Source organism: Ambystoma mexicanum, chromosome 2p (assembly GCF_040938575.1).
Source record: "Ambystoma mexicanum isolate Mex_15411 chromosome 2p, UKY_AmexF1_1, whole genome shotgun sequence".
Taxonomy (NCBI): Eukaryota; Metazoa; Chordata; class Amphibia; order Caudata; family Ambystomatidae; genus Ambystoma; species Ambystoma mexicanum.
This window is the reverse complement of record NC_090923.1, coordinates 673,585,765-673,607,456: the sequence shown is the minus strand read 5'-3', so window position 1 is coordinate 673,607,456 and position 21,692 is coordinate 673,585,765. Positions and strand designations below refer to the sequence as shown.

Here is a 21,692-nt window from a genome sequence, read left to right as displayed (position 1 = left end):
TATCCTGTGCACCACTGCATGCAAGTCCCCTGATTCATAGAGGGAACTCTGCACAGGAATAGGCTTGGTAAGATTGTGAAATTCTGTTCCGCCAGCTGCGTAAGCAAAATCGGTAAGATTTCGATTTATTTCACCGCAATCCACAGTTCCACCACCGCTGCATCTCAAAAGGAGCAGCACAACGTTTGTTGTACCATCTCATGAACGGAAACAAGCGGTGCAAAGTTTCTCATGCGGCTCTGTGTACCTAGCACAGAACGAAATGAGCAGCACAACGTTTCTCGTGCCACTGGGCGAACCTAGCACAAATCTAAAAGAGCGGCACAAAGTTTCTTGGGACGCTGCGCGAACCTAACACAAACTGAAAAGAGCAGCAAAATGTTTCTCATGCCGCTCCGTGAGCCTAGCATGAATTGAAAAGAACAGAATGGTGGGGGTCACTTCCTCACCACATGGATTAAAGAGGTGGCATATGTTAGAAGATGTGAGGGCTTTAAGGATGCAAACATTGGATGGCTGGCTTCTCAGGTTGCTTGGACTACAGCTCCACTGCTGGGTACAAAACATGTAAACTAGTGTGCCAGCAATAGCTTTATATTGGAATTTGCAGATGGAAAGGAGGTTGGTTGAAGTGTATCGGATGATCCCCCCCAGACCTATAAGGTAGGTCTCGATGGTTAAAATATTTGGGGGACCCTTTACAGAGTTGTTTCTGTAGCAGGCACATGATATTAAGTTCCAGATGACCAATTGAGAGAAGGCCTGGTAGCAGTGACATGTTCACCTCTCTTAAGGCTGTGATAAACCAGTTTGACAAGCATACAACATCTTTATAAATATAACCTGTGCTAAAACACAGAGGGGTACACAAATAACAGAGTATGTGTGGTGTCTGAAAAAAAAAGCATTTCAAAGAAAACTAGTGAACGCAAGCAGCATTTTTCAGTTTGGAAATTACTTTCGTTTTTTTATGGAAGTGTGAAATGCGCGTTTGGAAAACAATAGCGTGCCCAGCATGTAGAGAGCCTGCATAACACGCAAAGGAAAGGGCACATAAATTATAGGATATTTGTGTGGTAGTCCAACAAATATCTGTCATTTTATGAGACAGCTACTAATAAAAAATAATGCAACAAAGAGGTTTATGAAGTTCTTAATATAATCGTGAAGGCATATGTTATTCCATCTATTTATAGAGGGGAAATAATCAGGCCCAAAAAATATTGGCAAAAATTCTGAGGTTTATAAATATCCCCATCCCGATATCGCCCGCTGGTAGCTCTCCACTGTTGGCCTCCACTACAAGTAGCTCTAGCTAACGTAAAGGTTGGAGACCCCTGCTCTAGTCGATTTGCTAGGATTTTGGTGAAGATCTTAGCGTCTGTGTTGAGGAGAGCTATTGGTCTATATGAGCTGCATAGTGTCGGGTCCTTCCGTGGTTTGGGCAACAGAACTAGTTTTGCCTCTTCCATTGAGGGCAAAACACCTCCCCCCTTGCCCGAACTTGTTGAAAAGAGTGGTTAGGGGAGGGGCCAAATCCTCCCTGAATAGTTTATGAAAATCAGTTGTGCATCTATCTGGGCCTGGGGCTTTATTGTGTGGGAGTGATGCGATTGCTTTGCGGACTTCCTCTGTGGTGATGGCTTTCTCTAGTTCTGCCCTGTCTTGGTCCGAGATTTTTGGTAGGCTACAGTTTTCCAAGTATTCTAGTTGGGCCCGACTCTTATTGTTGTCCGACTTGTATAGGGTTGAGTAGTATTTTGTGAATTCCCTAGTAATTAATGTTTGTTCAGAGCTTTCCTCCCCCTCTAGTGTCCTGATCTTTAGGATGGTCCCATCTCTCCTCTTTCCCAGCATTTTGGTTAGGCGCTTGTATGCCTTGTTCGCTTTCAAGTAACATCTCTGTCTCGGGTGCATTAGGGAGAGCTCTACTCTACTTGTTTTTAGGATTTCAAGTCGGCCCCCGATTGCCCTCGATTCCCTTCTAATTTCACTGGGCGTCCCCGGTGCCATCTTACGGATAACCGCTTTCAGTTTGGCTTCTAAATCTTCCTCTAGAAGTCTGCCCTCCCTATCCCTTTGGGCCTTTATTGCTACGATCTTTCACCTTATTGTGGCTTTAAAAACATCCCATATTATGAGTGGACCTATTTCCTGGCTGTCATTGGTTTGAAAGAAGGTCTCTATCCCCTCCTGTAGTTTCCCCTTCAGGATCTCATCTTTGAAAACGTAAGCTGGGTATTTCCTTTCCATAACCGCACTGGGTGTACTTTCCAGTATGATAGGAGCATGGTCGGATATTGCTCCCACTTCTATGTCCGCTACTTGCCCTAATAAGGATCTCAAGACCCAGATGTAATCTATTCTAGATGCGGATCTGTGTACATGTGACTAGAATGTATATGCTCTGCTTTCCCTCCAGGCATCTACCAGTGGTAGGTTGACAATTTTTTCCCCACAGTTCTTTTGAGGGTTTGCTCTGGGAATAGGCGATTCTAGCACTTTTGTCCCTTTCTTGGTCCCATGCCAAGTTAAAGTCATCTGTGAGTATTATTCTCCCCTTCGCGAACCCCTCCAATTTTTTTTTCCGTGTCATTTGGATGAAGTGGTGTTTTCTTGAGTTAGGTGCTTATATGGTGGCCAGGGTGATGGACTCTCCCTTTCCCTGGAGGAGTATGGTGAAATACCTCCCTTTGGTGTCTTGGCGTCAATCGTCTTGAGATCTGACTTGCTCCATACTGTTAAGACCACGCCTTTTTTCCCTGCATCGTTGGATTGTTGGATCTGATTATAGCCTCGCAGTCTTATCTTCTTTTTCCTGTACATGGGTTTCTTGCAGGGTGATCAGGTCTGGTTTTTCTCTCGCTAAGACATGCTCAAGTTTTTTCGGGAGTTTAGGCCTTTAATATTTAGTTATATGACTTTTCGTGTTTTCTCCTTGGCCATTAGGGTTGTGTGTAAGCAGGCCTTAGTTTGCGAGTGTGCTTAGCTGGACTTGGACCTGGTTCCTCCCCTCCCCCTTCCATAACTTCTCCCTTCCCCGCACCTCTCGCTGGGTAGACTCAACCGGCCTCTGACCCCTCCCGAATTGCCTCCTCTGGGGTGGAGTTTGCTTCCTCTCCCAGCGTTACCCCATGCAGGTCATCCCTGACCCATGTCTCCATCCCAAGAGTCCCCCTCTTCCTTCCTCCCCCCGCTGCAATTACCATGCGTAGACCCTCCATAGGTGTTTTTGTGGTTTTTCTTTTCTTCCCTCGAACTTGCATTTAGGTGGAAGAGTCCCTTTCTGGGGAGTCGTTTTCCTGTGGGTTTCTCTCTGGCGGTGCTCCTGGACCACTCGGGCACCTCCTTTTCCTTGCTTTCTTTGTTAATTCTTGTGTGGACCATTCCCATGCTTTTCATTTCAACTGCTCTTTTGTTGGGCCCTGGGCTTCACTGATGGTTGAAGACTTCCCAAAGGTTTGAAATACCTTCTCTGGAATAAACTACTGTTGTCCAGAGAATGTAAAGTGAAATTGACTTCACTAGTCTTTCCAAATTCCTAGACCCAGCACACACCATCTTACAATACAGTGCTGGAGGGGTTACATAGTATCCCCTGTGTTTAAAAACTCAAATGCCACCCTTTCCTACTGAAAAGGCTGGTGGCAGTGGTTTTACAACGAACTACCATGATTTTTCCCGACCACGAACACTGGTAGCTACAAATCACGGGAGCCATGTTTTTCAAGCCCCTTTGTTTAAACAGGTACCCGTTTCTTTTTGGAAAGGTCCTTCTAGTCTTTGTGTCTGCATGCCAAACCAGGTTTGGTCCTTTGTGTGCCTTTGGCGGGCTTCAGGACTGAAGACCGCCTCTGGCGTCTGAGTGTTTGGGGTGGGCAGGAAGTGAGGGAGGTCCCCGAAATTCCCTGTGCTTAGTCTCCTAGGAGATGCAAATGCACTCTGGTGTGAGTGATTGGCTGGCTGACTATCTGGCAAGGACAGTCACCCTGCAGGGTGAGTGACAGCTAGGCTGCAATGAACGGGAGAGAACTGTTTAAAGGGCAAGTCTCTTGGACTGGAAAGCAGAGTCGACCACTGGAACGAAAGAACCGAAGAAGAGCTGGAAGAGGACGGCTGCTGCAACTCCTGGACCATTGGTTTGCCCGGTCAAGCCCTGCTGCAGGTCCGAATTGCCAAGTTCATCTTGACAGAGAAGCCCCTTCAAGGACGACTTCTTCCTTCGAGTTGGCGGGACCAATAAACTCGTAAGCCACCTGGATACCATTCTCAAGGCTGGTTAGGATTAACCAGGGAGAGGGGCACCAGCTTGTGTGCTTGAATCTACACCTACTGGAACTGAAGTGACTCAATTTTGTTTGCTTTTTCGACGATCCCGTGCAGTGCAGGAGTCCCCCCGACGTCCTCCCTCTTGTCCCCACGACGGAGGCTCAGGAACAGTGAGATCTGCAGGACCTGCCAGGAACCATCGTCTTCAGCTGCATTTTGTGCTTCATACTAAGGTACTGTGCGAACCCGATTGAGAGAACGCCACTCTCGCGGTGAAAGTTTGTGAAACTTTCCCAACTTGCAGGCCTAATCAGCTTGTGACCCGACATATGGCTCTTTTTAGCCTAAACTACTTCTGAGAACTTTTGCAAAGACTTTACCGTTTGATACCAGAACTGCTCTTTACATACCAGAAAACTACCCCATTGACTTTGGCCTGGCCTATTGACATGAATTTAACTGTTCTGGTGAACTGAAACTATTTGCACTGTCTAACAAGTATATGGGATCTAATCTACTTACCTTGTCCCTTTTGCTCACTTCTAAGTAACTGAACTGGCATTTTTCTCCTATTTCAGGGTAGCTCAAACTGTCTCAAAATCTAGAGTTTTGTATTGAAGTGTACTTGTATATACTATTAAGTTGCCTACTTCTAGTGAACTGTTTTCTAAATGATTGTGTAATAAATTAATAAGTGTTTTACCAAGAAACCTTGAGTATAAGTGTCTACTTGAAGCACTGTGATTGAAAGTCCTCTGTGTAATTACTTGTACTGCTCACATTCGCTCTTGAGATAAGCCTGGCTGCTCAGCTCGCTACCAATAACTGTGTGGTACAGACTTATACCAAAGGTTGGTTTGGCTAACGCCTGTAGTCTTAATTGTGTGTGTTGGTCCCAGAGGGTACTGCATGCAATTCTGCCTAACATTGGGTTGCGGGTTGCTGTGTCCCTCCTTTGGAGGGTCTAAGGCCTTGTTTGTTCCGTGTGTGCTGCTTGCTGTGGCTGTATCGCGGTTCTTTATGCAGTGGCAGGTGGAGGGGGCAGGGTCTTACCGGCTTCCTCGTAGGGCGATGCTCTCTGTTCCCGCTGGGGTTTCGCCTCCTGATGTGCGCCACTACTCGCCTTGCTGGCCTGGCCTTAGCCGATGTGCCGGCCACTCCGGTGTTGGCGCTGTGGGTGTGTGCACACGGGCGGTCCGAGAACGCACCCGTGGGTAGCTGGCTCCTTGGGCCCGTGGACTGCCCCTTACGTCTTGCCCCATTGAGGGATTGTTCTTTTGCGCTTGTAGTGGGCCGCGGATGGTTCCATTCAACTGTGAGGCTAGCCCTGTCCGGTCTTTCCAGTGTCTGAATGCCAGATGCTTCCCAGGGAGGGGGTTTCCTGCTTTTTTGGTGCCTTTCAGTGCAGGTAGGGACGGAGAGCACCTCTTCACGGTATTCACGATCTGGCGGACATCTTGGAATGCATCATACATTTATTTTAATATACATTAATTGGTGTGTTTCTTTGGACTACTGTACTAACTGGGATCAGTGCACTTACCTACAGCTCACATCTTCTGCCTATGATAAGCCTCACTGCTCTGTCACTCAACCAAGGTTCCATGAGTAGTACAGACTTATACTAAGAGATGGGTACCAGTAAGCCAAGGGATAGTTTTATGAAGTCTTACCTCAAGTGGACTTTAGGAAAATTCTTAACAAGCGAATATGTGGAAGGCTTGTTCTGACATCCTGCATCCACCTGCGGGCGATGAAATAATCGTTGCACGCTCACATAGGGTGTATACCTATTCAACTGAAAAATAATTTAATCCCAGATGTCCTAACGAGAGTTCATTTCTTTCACCAAAAGGATCAAATAATGCGAGAGGCCAAGAGACAGAAAATTATCATGTACAGGGAGAATAAATTAACGCCATATAAGGACCTATCAAAGACTACACTGTCCAAACAAAGGTGCCTGAATGTGGTCACATCCTGGTTTGCTGGAAAGGAATATCGTCTACAAATGGGCCTTCCATGTCTGATAGTCCAGATTAAAGGAAAGAAATAGAAAATATCTAAAGAGGAGGAAGCTTCAGCCCTGTTAGCTATGAAATAACCTGCCATTATGATGGATGAAGGTGAACAAACCGAAGGCGCCAGAGGACCCGGAAAAGAAGAGAGGCAAACTGAAAGGCCCACTGAATAGAGGAAAAGGTAGACTAGAAAAGTATCATCCTCTAAATAGCAGTCGCTCTGAGGAAATAGCCACAACATAGTGTCCATCTTTGTGACAAATGGACCTGGAATATGAGGCTAGCTTGGGGAAGTGGTTGATTAAAAGCATGAAGGGCGAGGGGGGGTGTGGTGGGTGACAACTCAATGCCGTTCACAATGTACTAGAGGCAGCTGGAGAGGGGTGGGTAATGGGGAATGGTCAGAGTTCGGTTTCAGTGTAAGGGAAGTTGCCTGTAAGGCAGTGTCATTGATAGAGAAGACTAAGCAACACATTTAAGAACCAATATGCCAAAATGTTTGCATGTTGTATGTTGTAAAGGGTTAAGTTTGAAAAATGTAAGTCATTTCCATTTAGCAGTTGACCATTGCACCATAACTTCTAGGGCTCAGAAATGCCCTTATCACTGGAGGCAACATCCATACTCTGGAGAAAAGGGTTAAACCTTAATCCCCAGGGCTGAAAAACACATAGGTTCTTGGAATGTCCAGGGTCTCAACTCACCCAAAAAGCATAAGTCGGTGCTTAGGAGAATGAGGGAGCTAAAATGGGGAATCAGGTTTTACCAGGCAACACATCTATTAACCCAAGATGAAATACGGTTGGGATATAATGTCTACCCACAGGCTTCTTTTGCCAGCTTAGTGTGGAAGACGGGGGGGGGGAGCTATCCTCATGGCTCAAGACACCCAGTTTAAGGTAATGGATACACTTTTAGAACCTGAGAGCAGATATTTGGCCATTAAGGATTGGTTACAGGGGTTCCCGTTAACTTGTATAGCAATCTATGGGCCAAATGATAACCAAGGCAAGTTCCTCCTATACTTAATCCCGGTAATAAAGTCCTTCATGGAAGGGGAATTGATCATAAGGGAATACTTCAACTGTGTAGTGGACTCCTATCTAGACAAATCACCATTGGCATCACTTACTGACTTAAGGAATTTCGAGGTAATAACAAGTGTGTTGAGGGAACTGGGTCTAATAGAAGCATGGCGGTTCCACCACCAGAGAGAGATTAGATGTTCTACTCAGCTGTCCATTGAAGCCACACAAGACTGGACAAGTTCCTGACTGCATCCCCAATAGTTTCCAAAACAGCTGCTCTAGACATATAACCTATGCTGATTGCTAACCATGCTCCAACCACACGAACACTGCAGGATTTGTTGCCCCCCTCCTAATGTCTTCTTGCACTGGCAAATGAATAGTGCATCAATAAGGGATATGGTTATACAGCAACATATGACAGAAGTAACAGGCAAGGACTTGAGAAAACGACCAGGGATCCATGGAGTTGGGGATAATTTAGGACGCAGGCAAAGTAGAATTCAGAAGGAAACTAATTGGGAAGACGGCTGCCCTAATGAGAGCTAAAGACCAAACACACAGGGATCTCGAACAGAAAATTAGGGACAAGGAGAAGGATCGTAAAATGAGAAATTCACTAAAATCACTTAGAGCCCTCCGAGTGACCATAGCAAAACTAGAGACACTTCAGCCCGAACAATCTGCTCAAGCTTTTCTACGCACTGAGCAATTTTACTATATAATGGGGGACACAGCCAAAAAGATATTTGTGGCAAAACTAAACCACGAACCAACGCGTAACCTAACTGGAGCACATCGAGATCCCACGGGAATTATACATCATGGGGAACCAGACAAGACCCAAATCACAGAAACAATCTACACACAATTGCTGGAGGGTGGAATGGAAACCTCATTAGATTATGAAAACTTCCTTCACGCTGACCACACCCCAAACCTCTCAGATTCTGATAGAGCTGACAGAAGAACAAGTTACTTCTTACCTTGTAACATTCTTTCGACGGGATGTTCCTCCGACGTATTCCTTATCTTTGATAATACGTTTCCAGCTTGCTGGCCTCGGAAATTTTTTCTGTAGAGGGCGCTGCGCGTCGACGTCCGCCGAGTCGATGTCCCTCAACGGCCACCGTATCGGCGCCGACGTCACCATGCACATAAATAGCCACGTGCTGCGTCCGTTGCTCAGTTATGTTTTGTAGCATAAGAAAAGTCATGCCTGAATTGGTTATTGACCTTGAAGGAGCGTAAGCTGCAACCACAAGGGAAGTATCACTGCGGGGATGGATGGGAGGGGCGATAAGGAATACGTCGGAGGAACATCCCATCGAAAGAATGTTACAAGGTAAGAAGTAACTTGTTCTTCAAAAGGGATTGTGTCCTCCGACGTATTCCTTATCTTTGATAGACTCCCATAGCAGTGGCATGTAATTGGGAGGTGGGAGTGAGAATGTTATGTATCCCTTTAGGGATGGACCGAATGTAATACGGCCTTGCCAAATCTGGTCTCTTGACTAGTGAAGGAATCCAGATTGTAAAATTTTGTGAATGTATGTGCGGACGACCATGTGGCAGCCGCACATATGTCTCGGACCGGTACCCCTCTTTGGAGAGCCGAAGAGGCTGCGATACCCCTGGTTGAATGAGCCCTGAGATTTTGGGGTGGCTCTTTCCCTGCCAGTTTGTAACATTCCAGAATGGCCAAAATAATCCACCTGGAGATGGTTTGTTTTGTTATGGGTGGTCCCAACTTGTGACCCGAGTATCCTACAAACAGTTGGTCTGCTTGCCTGATCCTAGCCATTCTGCTGATGTAAAAGCCGAGAGCTCGCCTTGGGTCCAGCCTATGTAGCCTTTCTTCCTCTTTCCCCGGATGGGGAGGAGGGTAGAACGAAGGTGAGGTAATTTTCAGAGTAATATGAAATTCAGAAACCACCTTTGGGAGGAAATTGGGCTTCACATGTAGGACAACTTTGTCCTTGCGGAAAATTGTATGTGAGGGTTTACAGGAGAGAGCTTGTAGCTCGCTCACCCTCCTAGCAGATGTTAGTGCTACCAATAGGACAGTTTTAAGCGTGAGAAATCTCAGCGAACAAGAGTGAAGTGGTTAAGTGGTTCGAATGGAGTGCCCATTAGGAAGTTTAAGACTAAATTTAAGTCCCATAAGGGAACCTGGAATGGTTTTTGAGGATAAACATTGGTTAATCCCTTGAGAAATTGTATCACTAGAGGAAGTTTGAAATACGATGGTTCCTCCGCAGTGCGCTTGAAGATAGAAAGTGCTGCGAGATAGCCTTTTACAGTGCCAACTTGAAGGCCTGAGTTTGCCAAGTAGAGTAGAAACGATAACACCGTTGGTGTACCACATGAAAAAGGGTCGATATTCTCTTCCCTACACCAGCTGCAAAACTTGTTCTAACGGCAGCGGTATAAAGATTTTGTTGCTGGCTTTCTGGCCGAAAGCAACACCTCCATGACGTCATCAGGGAGATCCCAATCCTTGTACCTCACCCTTTCAGAAGCCAAGCGTGAAGGTTGAGGGTTCTGGTGTCTGGATGGAGAACCTGACCTCCCTTCTGCGAGAGAAGATTCTCTTTGAGTGGAAGACGGATTGGAGGACAGATGGACATATCTAGAAGGTCCGGGTACCACGTTTTCCTGGCCCAATCCGGGGCAATTAGGATCATGGTTTTCCGGAATCTTCTCAACCTCCTGATCATTTGAGGAATAACAGGGACTGGTGGGAACGCGTAAATGAGTGGAAACTCCCAGTCCACTACAAACGCGTCTCCTAGAGCTCCTCTCAGGGGAAATTCCCTTGAACAGAACAGATCGCACTTCCTGTTGGTGCTTGTGGCGAACAGATCCACCTGGGGGTTCCCCAAAGGGCAAAGATCTCTCGAAGGATTTCCTGAGCTAGCTCCCACTCGTGGGAGACTGTGCTCTTCCTGATCAGAGCGTCCGCTGTCAAGTTCTTCTCTCCAGCTAGGTGGACTGCCGATCGAGAGATTCCTTCTTGGATTGCCCAAAACCAGAGCTGCATCGCCTCTCTGCACAGTGGCAGTGATCCTACGCCTCCTCTTTTGTTGAGGTAGTGCATGGCCACCGTGTTGTCCGTCATTATCAGGACATTTCTCCCCTGTACTGATGGCAGGAAAGCTTTCAGCGCTAGTCTGATCGCTCTCAGCTCCAATAGGTTGATGTGTAGTCTGGACTCCGATGGAGACCAACGACCGCTGATGGTCAAGTCGTTGGCATGTGCTCCCCACCCCTTGAGTGAGGCGTCTGACTACCGTTATCTCCGGCCATGGTTGCCAAAACAGTTCTCCTTTCAAGATGTTCTCTGGATAGGCCCACCATTGAAGGTCGCGGGCTACCTTGTCCGGAATCCGGAGGAGATCTGTCATTCTGCCTGAAAATTGCGACCACTGACTTCTCAGTGCCCACTGAAGAGATCTCATTCTCAGGCGAGCCTCTGGCACAAGGAAGATGCAGGATGCCATGAGGCCTAGCAACCTCAAAAAGTCGAAGGCTGGGAGACGTTGGGCATTTTGAAACTTGGTGGCCATCTGTAGAATATCTTGAGCCCTCACACCTCTGGTGGCGAGGCTTTTCCCAGGGAAGTGTCCAGGACCGCTCCAATGAACTAGAGTCTCTGTGATGGTATCATCTGTGACTTCTTTAAATTGAGGGAGAAGCCCAGTTTGTGAAGGAAGTGGCAGACATAATCTAGCTGGGCCTGGGCTTGTTTCGAAGATACAGCCCTGATCAGCCAATCGTCCAGGTAGGAGTAGACGTGGATCCCTTCCCTCCTTAGACTCGCTGCCACTACCGACATCAGCTTGGTGAAGACCCTCGGGGCGGAGGTCAGCCCAAATGGCAGAACTCGAAATTGATAATGAGAGTCGCCAATTGCGAACCTCAGGTATTTCCTGTGTTTGAGATGGATTGGCACATGGAAATAAGCATCCTGAAGGTCCAGAGATACCAGCCAGTCCTGGAGCTGGAGGGCCTGAAGGATCTGAGAGAGAGTTACCATCTTGAACTTGTCCTTCCTGAGGAACTTGTTTAATTCTCGTAAGTCCAGGATGGGTCTCAGCCCTCCGTCCTTCTTTGGTATGAGAAAGTAGGGGGGGAGGGGGGAGTACCAGCCTTTGTTCCTGTCCGCTACAGGTACCGGTTCTATGGCACCTTTCTCTAGCAGGTCTATAATTTCCTGCAAGAGGAGCGGATCTGGAACTTTTAGAGAGCTGTTCCCCGGTGGATGACTCTGAGGGATGTGTAGAAAGGGTAGGCAGTAACCCTGGGCAACTGTCTCCAATGTCCAAGCATCTGACGTTATAGCCTGCCATTCCATCAGATGGTGAGTTAACCTGCCCCCTACAGGTGTATTGTGTGGAAAGGCCTCAGAGTGGTTTGGGGGCGGCTGATGCAGATGCCGAGGGTAAAGAGGCACCTGCTGCTGCGGCCTTAGTACCTTTGACCCGTCCACCTCGGGTGGATCTCCTTTGGCCTCTTTGAGGCGGCTGTCCTCTGCCTTTCCCGAATGCGGAATAATAGCGAAAGGACTTTCCTCTCCCAGAGGTTCCTGAGGGGCGAAAAGGAGTTTGGCGGATAGCAGCTCCTAAAAATTTTGCTGCTGCTTTAGAAGTCTGCAACTTTTCCAGACTGTCATCAGCCTTTTTTCCGAATAGTGAAGAGCCGTCAAAGGGCATATTCAAAAGTCTGGCCTGTACATCTGGAGCAAAGACTTTGGCAACCACGCATGCCTGCGGATTGTTGTACTTGCCGCCATGGCCCTGCTGATACTGTCAGCGGAATCGATGCCAGTTTGAAATGATTCGCACATGGCATCGTTGCCATCTTTAATAATGTTAAGGAAGGCTTCCTTTTCCTCTCCTTCGGGTATGCAGTCAGCCGCTGATGAAGCACACTCCCACAGTGTGTGACTGAACCTGGCGAGCATACAGGTGGCGTTGATGGACTTCAACGCCATGCTACAAGCAGAGAAGACTTTCTTCGCCATAGAATCGTACCTCTTGTCAACTCTATCCTGTGGGACAGTAGGGTAAGCGGTCCTACTGCTAGATGAAGTTGCCGCTTGAACCACCAGGCTCTCTGAGTCGGGTGTTTTGATAAGTATTCAGGGTCAGCAGCCGCTACCCTATACTTGGCTGACAATCTTTTATTGACCGCAGGGATAACTTCAGGAGTTTCCAAATTAGATGTAATTTTCCTTTGTAAGGCTGCATGGAAAGGGACCACAGGGTCCTCCTGTGGACCTTTGTCTAATATGTCTGTTAGGTCATCCTGTTGAAAAACAGGCAAAGGCGCAGACCAACCCATAAATTCAATAATTCTTGCCATAAGGGTTCTATAGGATGTTTCGGCATGTTCCCCTGGGTTTGGCTTAACAAATTCCACCTGGGGAAGTGTCCAGCCCACTTGCCTCATGTAGTGACTCCTGTAGGTCCTTCAACCAGCTTTCCTCAGAGGTGAAATCCTCTGAAATAGGCAGTGTGGTCCTCTGTAACCCAGATGTTTCCTGGTCAGAATCTTCCCCCTCTTCATAAATTGAAGATAGTCCAGGGTACTCTGACCTCTGAAATGGTGTAAAACCCATCTCTAAGGCAGAAAGAGCCAAACTCGTCATTATTGGGCGAGAAAACGTTGATGTCGTCGACGTCGATGTGACAGGCTTCGAAGGCGCCGAGAACGGCATCGAAAAAACTGGAAGGGGTCTCGAAGAACTCGAGAGGACCGGGATCCTACTTGAGGACATCGATGACGGTCTCGGGGTCGTGCCGGAGGCCCTTGGAATCACCGTTGGCTGTGGAGTAGCCTTGGTCTTCTCTTTCATCGGCGTCGATGTCGGCGTCGAGTCGATCGACCGATGCGTCGAGGAACCCTTGGACAACGGCGTCGATGGCGCCGACCCATGCGTCGAAGGAATCTTCGACGACGGCGTCGAAGATGGTGCCTTCTTACCCGATGGCTCGTGGCGCTCTCGGGTGGAATGTTTCGCCGGGTGCTGCGACTCGCGGCGTTTTGATTTTTTGGGTTTTTCACCCGGGGTATCACCCTCAGCTGTCTTCGAGGGGGTCGAGGCCGCCTTCTCGAAGACGCTTAACATTTTCTTTCTGAATTCCTCCCACTCAGCCCGAGAGCTGTGTTTTGTGGGACAGGAAACCCTTTCTGGGGAAACAGAAGATGACAAGGAAGGGGATCTTCGACGTCTCTTTTTTGAGTGTCTTGATCTCAACGAATGGTGGGAGCTACTTCGAGATCTAGAATGGGAATGTTTTCGACGGCGAGGAGACGAATGCCTCGACTCAGCCGAAGAAACCTTCGAGGAGGTTTCGACTGACTTACCTCTCTCGGGCTTCCCCTTGCGCTCCTTCAAGGCTTTCGCCGTCATGGACATGCAGTCCTCACACTCCGATCAATGGCGCTCGGCTCCCAAGCACCACAAGCAGATCCTGTGTGGATCCGTTATCGAAATTGTTTTACCGCAGTCTCGACATTTCTTGAAGCCGGATCGCGGCGTCGTCGGTACCAATGAAGATGCCATCGAGAACAAGTAGGTATTTATTCGAGTAGATCTAGGGTTATCCTGACTGAACTGAGCAACGACGTTCCGAGGCCCCACGAAGCGCGGAAAAACGGAACTGAGCAACGGACGCAGCGCGTGGCTATTTATGGGCATGGTGACATCGGCGCCGATACGGTGGCCGTCGAGGGACATCGACTCGGCGGACGTCGACGCGCAGCACCCTCTACAGAAAAAATGTCCGAGGCCAGCAAGCTGGAAACGTATTATCAAAGATAAGGAATACGTCAGAGGACACAATCCCTTCGAAAGCCCCATTACTGGCCAAGAAGTGGATAGCGTTATCCAAACTCTCCTGAGTAATAAAGCACCAGGGTCAGATGGGTTCCCCAATAGGTTTTATAAAATGTTCCTCACTTGACAAAGGTCTAACTCTTTCAAGACCTCTGGGACAATATCAGCCTATGACAGACTCAAAACCACGCTCCTCTTGAAACCTAGGAAGGACCCACTAGAACGTAACTCTCATAGGCCCATTGCACTCCTTATTTGAGATGTGAAAATATTAACTAAAATCCTAGCATGATGGGGTGATCCCCGTTAGGCAAGATTTGAATGCAGTACCCTTTGGGAACACTACAAGCAACTATGACTACAGGTATAGGCAACCCAACCTTTGGTATAAGCTTGTACTACACAGTTTTGGTAGCGTGTTGAGCAGCCAGGCTTATCTCAAGAGGGGAAATGTGATCAGTAGTGGAGGCACACAAAGAATCACAGTTACAGGTATTCAAATAAACTCTTACACTCAAGGTTTCTTGCATAAACAATTATTAATTTATTTATCAGTCAGTTGTAAAGCCTTCTTTAGAAGGGAGCATTATCCAGGTAACACATAAATATACTTAAATACTGTATACTCTGAGTTTCTGAATCAGACAAGACCCTTTTGGGATGGCCCACAGACACAACCTACACCCCCAGGTGACTTCAGTAACAAGAGTGCTGGGGACATTAATATCTTACTGCTGGCATTCAGAATACTCTTAAAAAGGTTATTGGAACACAAGAAATTACATATATTCATAAGCAGGGCAAATACTTTCAGATAGCAAGAGAAGAGTCATTCAATTCAATAAGCTAAGCCAAAGTCAATAGGCCAACGTCTTTGTATAGGATGCAGCCCTTCAGGTAAGTAAATGGAAATGCTTTTGCACAAGTTCTTAGGAGTCATTGATAAAAAGAAGAATCATGTGCAGGGCTACAAGCTGATTAGGCTTGTGAGTTGCAGAAGTTACAAGCACTTCCACAGTAAGAGGTAGGTTCTCTTAGACTGGTTTTACAGTACCTTGGTAAAGAAGAAAAGATGCAGCTGAAGACATCTGTTCCTCTGCAGAGCTCACTGTTCTTGGGCCTGAGTCGTGGGGACAAGAGGAACGACATTGGGGGACTCCTGCACTGCACTGGCACTATCACTGTCAAAACTGGCAACCGGCAAACTTTACTTTCAGTGGCTGTTTCGCGTTTCAGCTCCTTGTGGCACAGCAAATAGCAATAAGCGCGGTTCCTGGCTGTCAAGGTGGACTTTCCTCACATCTGAGGTTCCGCACTCGACTGAGGAGGGTCAGGCTTGGTCAGTCCTGCTTCGTGGGAATCTGGAGGATCTTCCAAAAGCTTTAGGCCAGCTTACAAGCAACGCACACAATCTGGTGTCCCTCTCCCTGGCTCTACGGTTTCCTGTAGCAACTCTGAGGAAATTCAACCAGCTCCAAGATGGGTGTCCAGGTGGCTTACTTGGGAGTTGATTGGTCCCACCAACTCAAAAGGGAGAAGTCGTCCTTGCAGGGGCTTCTCTGTCGATGCAAACTTGGCAAGTAGTCACTGCAGCAGGGCTTCATCAGGCAAACCAACGGTCCAGGAGTTGCAGCAGGTGTCCTCTTCAAGCTCTTCTTCGGTTCCTTCGTCCAGTGGTCGATTCTGCCTTCCAAGCCAAAAGACTCGCCTTTTATTCAGTTCTCTCCCATTCATTCCAGCCTAGCTGTCATTCACCCAGCAGAGTAGCTATCCTTGCCGGACAGTCAGCCAATCACCACAGAGTGCATTTGGGTCTCCTAGGAGACTAAGCACAGGGAGTTTCGAGCACCTCACTCACTTCCTGCCTACCCCAGACACTCTGGAGCCAGAGGCGGGTTTCATTCCTGAAGCCCACCAAAGGCGAACGAAGGGACCAAACCTGGTTTGGCACGCAGAGAAACTCTCTAGAAGGACCTTTCCACAAAGACCTGTCGAAAAAAGAAGACCGGGCACCATTTTAGCAAAGATGGCTGTATGCCATTTTGAAAAAGATGGCTCCCGCGGTTAACGTTACCGGGTCCGCAAAAGGGCGCAGTAAATTAGTTCAAAACGAAACCACTGCCACGAGCCAGTCCATTGAGGAAAGGGTAACATAAAAGATGTTCCATGAGAATTTAGACACAGGGGATACTAAGTAACCCCTCCAGTACTATTGGAAGATAGCATTGTACTTGCTAGACCCAGCGCACCCTAAGTAAAGTCAATTTCACTTTGCTGCTCTGGGAAACAGTAGTTGATCCCAGAGAAGGTATTTGAACCTTGGGAAATCTGAAAGACTTCCCTGTGCCACTGCACTGAAAGTGCTTTGGGACACAATTGTAAAAGATGATGCCTATGGAATTGGTTCGACTCCATAGCCCCAGCATTTAAAATACACGAGAGAGTGGGAAAAAGGGTCTCACTCTCTCCAGGTAAAAAAAACAAGTCCTCAAAATCGAGCAAAGTTGCTGGGGTCTCTAAGGTGGAGGGAATCAAAACATTTTTGAGAATTCTCCCCAACAATCCCCAAACTCAAACACAGACCAAACGGACTTCATATGGGGGCGGTCCACCTTCGATAACATTAGGCACACAACCAGCCCAAATGACTGGAGCACATATACACAACAAAAAGTGGTTCTCTTATCTTTCGACATGAACAAAGCGTTTGACAGCCTGAACTGGATCTATTTAAGGAAACTTTTGGCATTTTATGGGTTTAGCCCAGGGTTCATGCGGTTGATACTTTCAGACTTACAATACCTGTACACAAACAAGTTAAAATTATACAAAATTAATCAGAACCAGAAGTGGAACCAGACAGGGCTGCAAATTGTCCTCACTAATATTTGATTTAGCGCTTGAACCTCTAGCACAAAAGATCAGAGAAGAGGACTCCATTATTGACATCATTTGTCAGAAAACATAAAGAAGCACTATATGCAGATGCTATTATCGGTTCATAGTGATAATACCGAATTCAAAAATCTCGAAAACAAAAATCTCGAATACAAAAGGCCAATATCGAATTTTTTTTTCAATGTGTTTTTTTCCAAAATGGGGGGGTTCCCCCCCCCCCCCAGCCCCCCTTTTTTTCATTTTTTTTTATTTTACCCCTTTTTTTTTTACTTACCTGACCCCAAAAACATATATAAATAAATAAATAAAAAATTCGAAATTTTTTTTTTTTCGAGATTTTTGTTTCGGGCTTTTTGTCATTCGAGATTTTGTATTTGAGATTTTGACTGACCACCGCTATTATCGTACATCATAGAAACGTTACCAATTACATACCTAAAGCCATTGTTGAAATAGAAAGCTTTGACGAGCTTTCAGGAATTTCAATTAACTATAAGTCAGTGCGGATGAAAATCAACAAACCCTGTCATACAATGGGGGTAATACAGCCAATCCTTAAACTCAAATGGACTAAAAATAAAATTGGCTACTTGGCCCTAGCCATAACACGTCCTACAATATTCTGTTTAAAGCTAATTTCCCGAGTGTGAAGAGGATTTGAACAGATGGAACCACCAACAAATATCATGGCTCAGCAGGACAACAGCACTAAAAATGGCCCGGATTCCCAAATTACTATCTGTCAGCACCGGCTTCTAATACAATTTTAGTTCCCCTCTTTATCTCTTCAACCTCCTCACCTGTGGAGTCGAAATCCTCCTCTACTGGGCTAAGCGCTCGGTGTGCCGTGTAGTCCTTTTCCTACAAAAAGGGGGGAAAGGGACAAAAAGGGAGGAAAAAAGCCAAAATAGGCAAAAAACCCCTTGAACCGGCAGGTATCCTGATGGCAGCTGGGCTCGTGGAAAGCAGACGAGAGACGGGAGAAGGCAGCAACAGGACGCACCGGGATAAGTAAACTCCAGCAACACCGGAAAAGAAAGTAAACAAACGAAAGGCAGAAAGCCTGGAACGAAGGAGTGAAAGGAGGGAGGAGGAAGAGAACTGAAGGCGGGAACTGGAGAAAAACCGGGAAGAGAAAGGAAAGTGCAAAAGGTAAGGCTCGAGGAGCAAGAGGTAAACAGCGTGTAGCAAGAACGCGGCAGCGAGGAAAAGCAGCTGACCGTGGAAGGTTGCAACGCGCTGACTAAGGGAGAGGAGTGGTTAAATAACGCTACGGACAACCAAGCAGAAAAAGACTAGACCGCTTAGTGAACGCAGCGTCAAGCGTGACGGGAATCAGGAAGTCCGTAAGCGACAACGGGGCCAAAGACGCCAGCTGAGAATGCGGCGCATGACAGTATGCCCCCCGCCAAGGCCCAGACCTCCCGGTTTACCGGGATGTATTCGGTGAAACTTCCGGAGAAGGACAGGGGCATGGATGTGTGCTTTGGGTTCCCAGGAGTCCTCCGCATGGGAAAAACCCTTCCAGTGCACCAGGTATTCCAGGCGCCCTTTGCGGTACCTGGAGTCCAGCAACCTGGATACTTCATACTTGGGTGTATCAGGTGAGTGAGAGAGAGTCGGGAAAGGACGAGCCCTTAGTGACTGTTCGGCACTCTTCAAAAGTGATGCGTGAAACACTGGGTGAATCCGCCTAAGAGAATGTGGCAGCTTTAGGCGGAAGGCCACTGGATTGATCTTAGCAGTAATGGGATAGGGACCAATAAACCTGGGGGACAGCTTAGACGGCCGAGACCATCTAGGAAGGTATTTAGTGGATAACCACACCTTGGAGCCCACCTCCCAGTCAGGTACTACCTGCCGGTGCCGGTCAGCTTGCTTCTTGTAGGCCTGGAGGCTGTCTCTGAGGTTCAACTTAGCTTTGTCCTGGATTTCCCTTATATGGAATAGTACATCCTCTACCGCCGGAAGTGCAGGTTTGCAGGGAAAATGGGGAATGATGGCTCGGGGATGAAATCCATACGAGCAATAGAAGGGAGACATTCTGGAATGACTGGCATTATTATATGCGAACTCCGCCGTTGGCAACATATCCACCCAGTTGTCTTGTTCCAAGTTGGTGTAGCTGCGCAAATATTGTTCCAAGGTGGCGTTTAAACGCTCCGTCTGCCCGTTAGTGTGGGGATGATATCCCGATGACAATGCGCGCTGAATATTAAGAGCGGCGCATAGGGACTTCCAGAATTTGGAGACGTATTGGCTCCCTCGGTCTGATACAATCTTGTCTGGGAGACCATGGACACGAAACACATCTTTAATGAAAACCAATGCCATACCATCGGCAGTTGGTATACCAGGGAGTGGAGAGAAATGAGCCATCTTGGTGAGGGAATCAATGGTCACCATTATGCATGAACAACCTTGAGACAAAGGTAAGTCCACAATGAAATCAGTGGATATATGACTCCACGGACATTCCGGGATGGAATCTTGTTGCAGCAGACCTATGGGTCTCTTTGTGTCGTTTTTACTCTGACAGCAGACTCTGCAGGACCTTACGTAACGTTTAACGTCTTCAGATAATCCTCGCCAATAAAAGGCTCTTCTGATCAGGTCCAAGGTACTCGCCTGCCCCCTATGGCCTGCAGTCTTGTGATCGTGGCACCAGGACATTATGTCTTTCTGGAGAGGTTTGGATGGTACCCAGATCCATCCTTTTGAATCATGCCTCGGGGTTCTGGATGAGAGGAGACGGCTTCTTTTATCCGTTGAAACAAGGAGGAGATAGTGGCAACAATGCGGTTCCTGGGAAACAACTTCTCCGGGCAGGATGAGGCAACATGGGAGGAAAAAGACTTCCTGGACAGGGCATCTGCCAAAGTGTTTTGGCTTCCAGGAATAGAAGTGATGCTAAAGTCATATTGTGAGAAAAAATGCGCCCATCGGGCTTGTCTGGAATTAATGCACTCCATTGACTGTAGAACCTGTAAATTCTTATGGTCGGTCCGGATTACGAAAGGGTGACTGCACCCCATGTAGGTGGTGTCTCCAGACTTCACAGGCTTTTTTCATGGCCAGAAGTTCACGTTCAATTACGGAATAATTCCATTGACTAGTAGTGAGAGTTTGACAGATAAGCTATTGGGTGTTCCGCGTTGTCATGCTCTTGTAGTAGAACAGCTCCTATAGCTGCGGCAGAGGCATCTGTCTCAACGATAAAAGGCTTGTTTTGGTCCGGCTGGCATAGGATGGGAGCGCTGCAGAAGCTCTTCTTCAAGAGTTGAAAGCTCTCTTCAGCCTGAGGGCTCCAGATGAGTGGCACAGATGTCTTCTTTAATAAGTTGGTAATCGGTAGAACAGTGTTGGAAAAACCTGGCACGAAACGCCTATAAAAATTAGCCAGGCCCAGGAATCTCTGAACCTCTTTGACTGAGGAAGGAGCCTGCCAATGGAGAACAGCCTCAACCTTTTTTTGATCCATTTGTACTCCTTGTGGTGAGAGGATAAACCCCAAGTAAGGTACCGAAGATGCCCCAAATACACACTTTTCACGTTTGGCCAATAAATGATGTTTTTTAAGGCGCTCCAAGACCTGAGATGCAGCAGATGCTCCGACATAGTCTGTGAAAAAACAAGTATGTCGTCAAGGTAAACTACCACTGAAATAAACAATAAATCTGAAAATATCCGGTCTATGAACCTTTGAAAAATAGCTGGAGCACTGACTAGTCCGAAGGGCATCACGTAGTATTCGTACAGGCCAAATGGCGTCCTGAAGGCAGTCTTCCATTCATCTCCGGGACTTACTCTGAGTAAGTGATATGCATTGCGCAGATCCAGTTTGGAGAAAACTGTCGCTCCCTGAACCGATTCCAAGATGTCAGGAATGAGAGGCATGGGGTACCTGTCCTTGCGAGTTACCTTATTGAGTCCCCTGTAGTCGATGCATGGCCTGAGATCTTTAGAATCCCTCTTTGGGATAAAGAACAAGGGAGCACCCGCCGGGGACTTAGAGGGTCTGATGAGACCGTTGCATAAGTTGTCATCCAAATACTTTCGTAAGGCGTCCTTTTCAGTCTTGGATAAAGCGAACATTCTGCCGAATGGCACCAGGGCATTGGGTATCAGCTCGATGGAGCAGTCCTCCGGTCTATGGGGTGGTAATGCCATGGGGGCGGATTCTGCAAACACCATAGGGTATTCTTCCAATACCTTGTCAATGGAATGCACCCCAACACTCGTGTGGAGAACAGTGGGAGATATCTTTACCTCCTGGTAGTGTGCTTCTTGGAAACAGTGTGTTTGGCAATAACTGGAATTAAAATGCAAACAATTTGACTTCCAGTCGACATGGGGATTATGCTGTCGCAGCCAGGTGATCCCCAAGATTAGGGGAAAATGGGCTGCTCGAATGATGTCAAAAGTAATGACTTCTGAATGCTGAAAAATAGTGAGAGGAAGGGGTTCGGTCGTCTGAACGATGAGTCCTGAGCTCAAAGGTGTACCGTCAACTCCTTCTACTTTCTGGCCGTGTCTGCGATCTATCCGTGAAGCACCAACTTTGTCTACCCAAAGGGTGTCAGCGAAATTCCCTGCGGCACCGCAATCCAAGAGAGCCAGCGTCTCTACCGG

General features: G+C 47.3%; 1 protein-coding gene across 1 annotated transcript in view; it reads right to left on the bottom strand.

Moving 5' to 3' along the window:
- Positions 1-21,692, bottom strand: part of PAF1 (PAF1 homolog, Paf1/RNA polymerase II complex component) — a 391,339-nt gene that overhangs the window by 132,620 nt on the left and 237,027 nt on the right. The gene's annotated exons all lie outside the window — the stretch shown is intronic.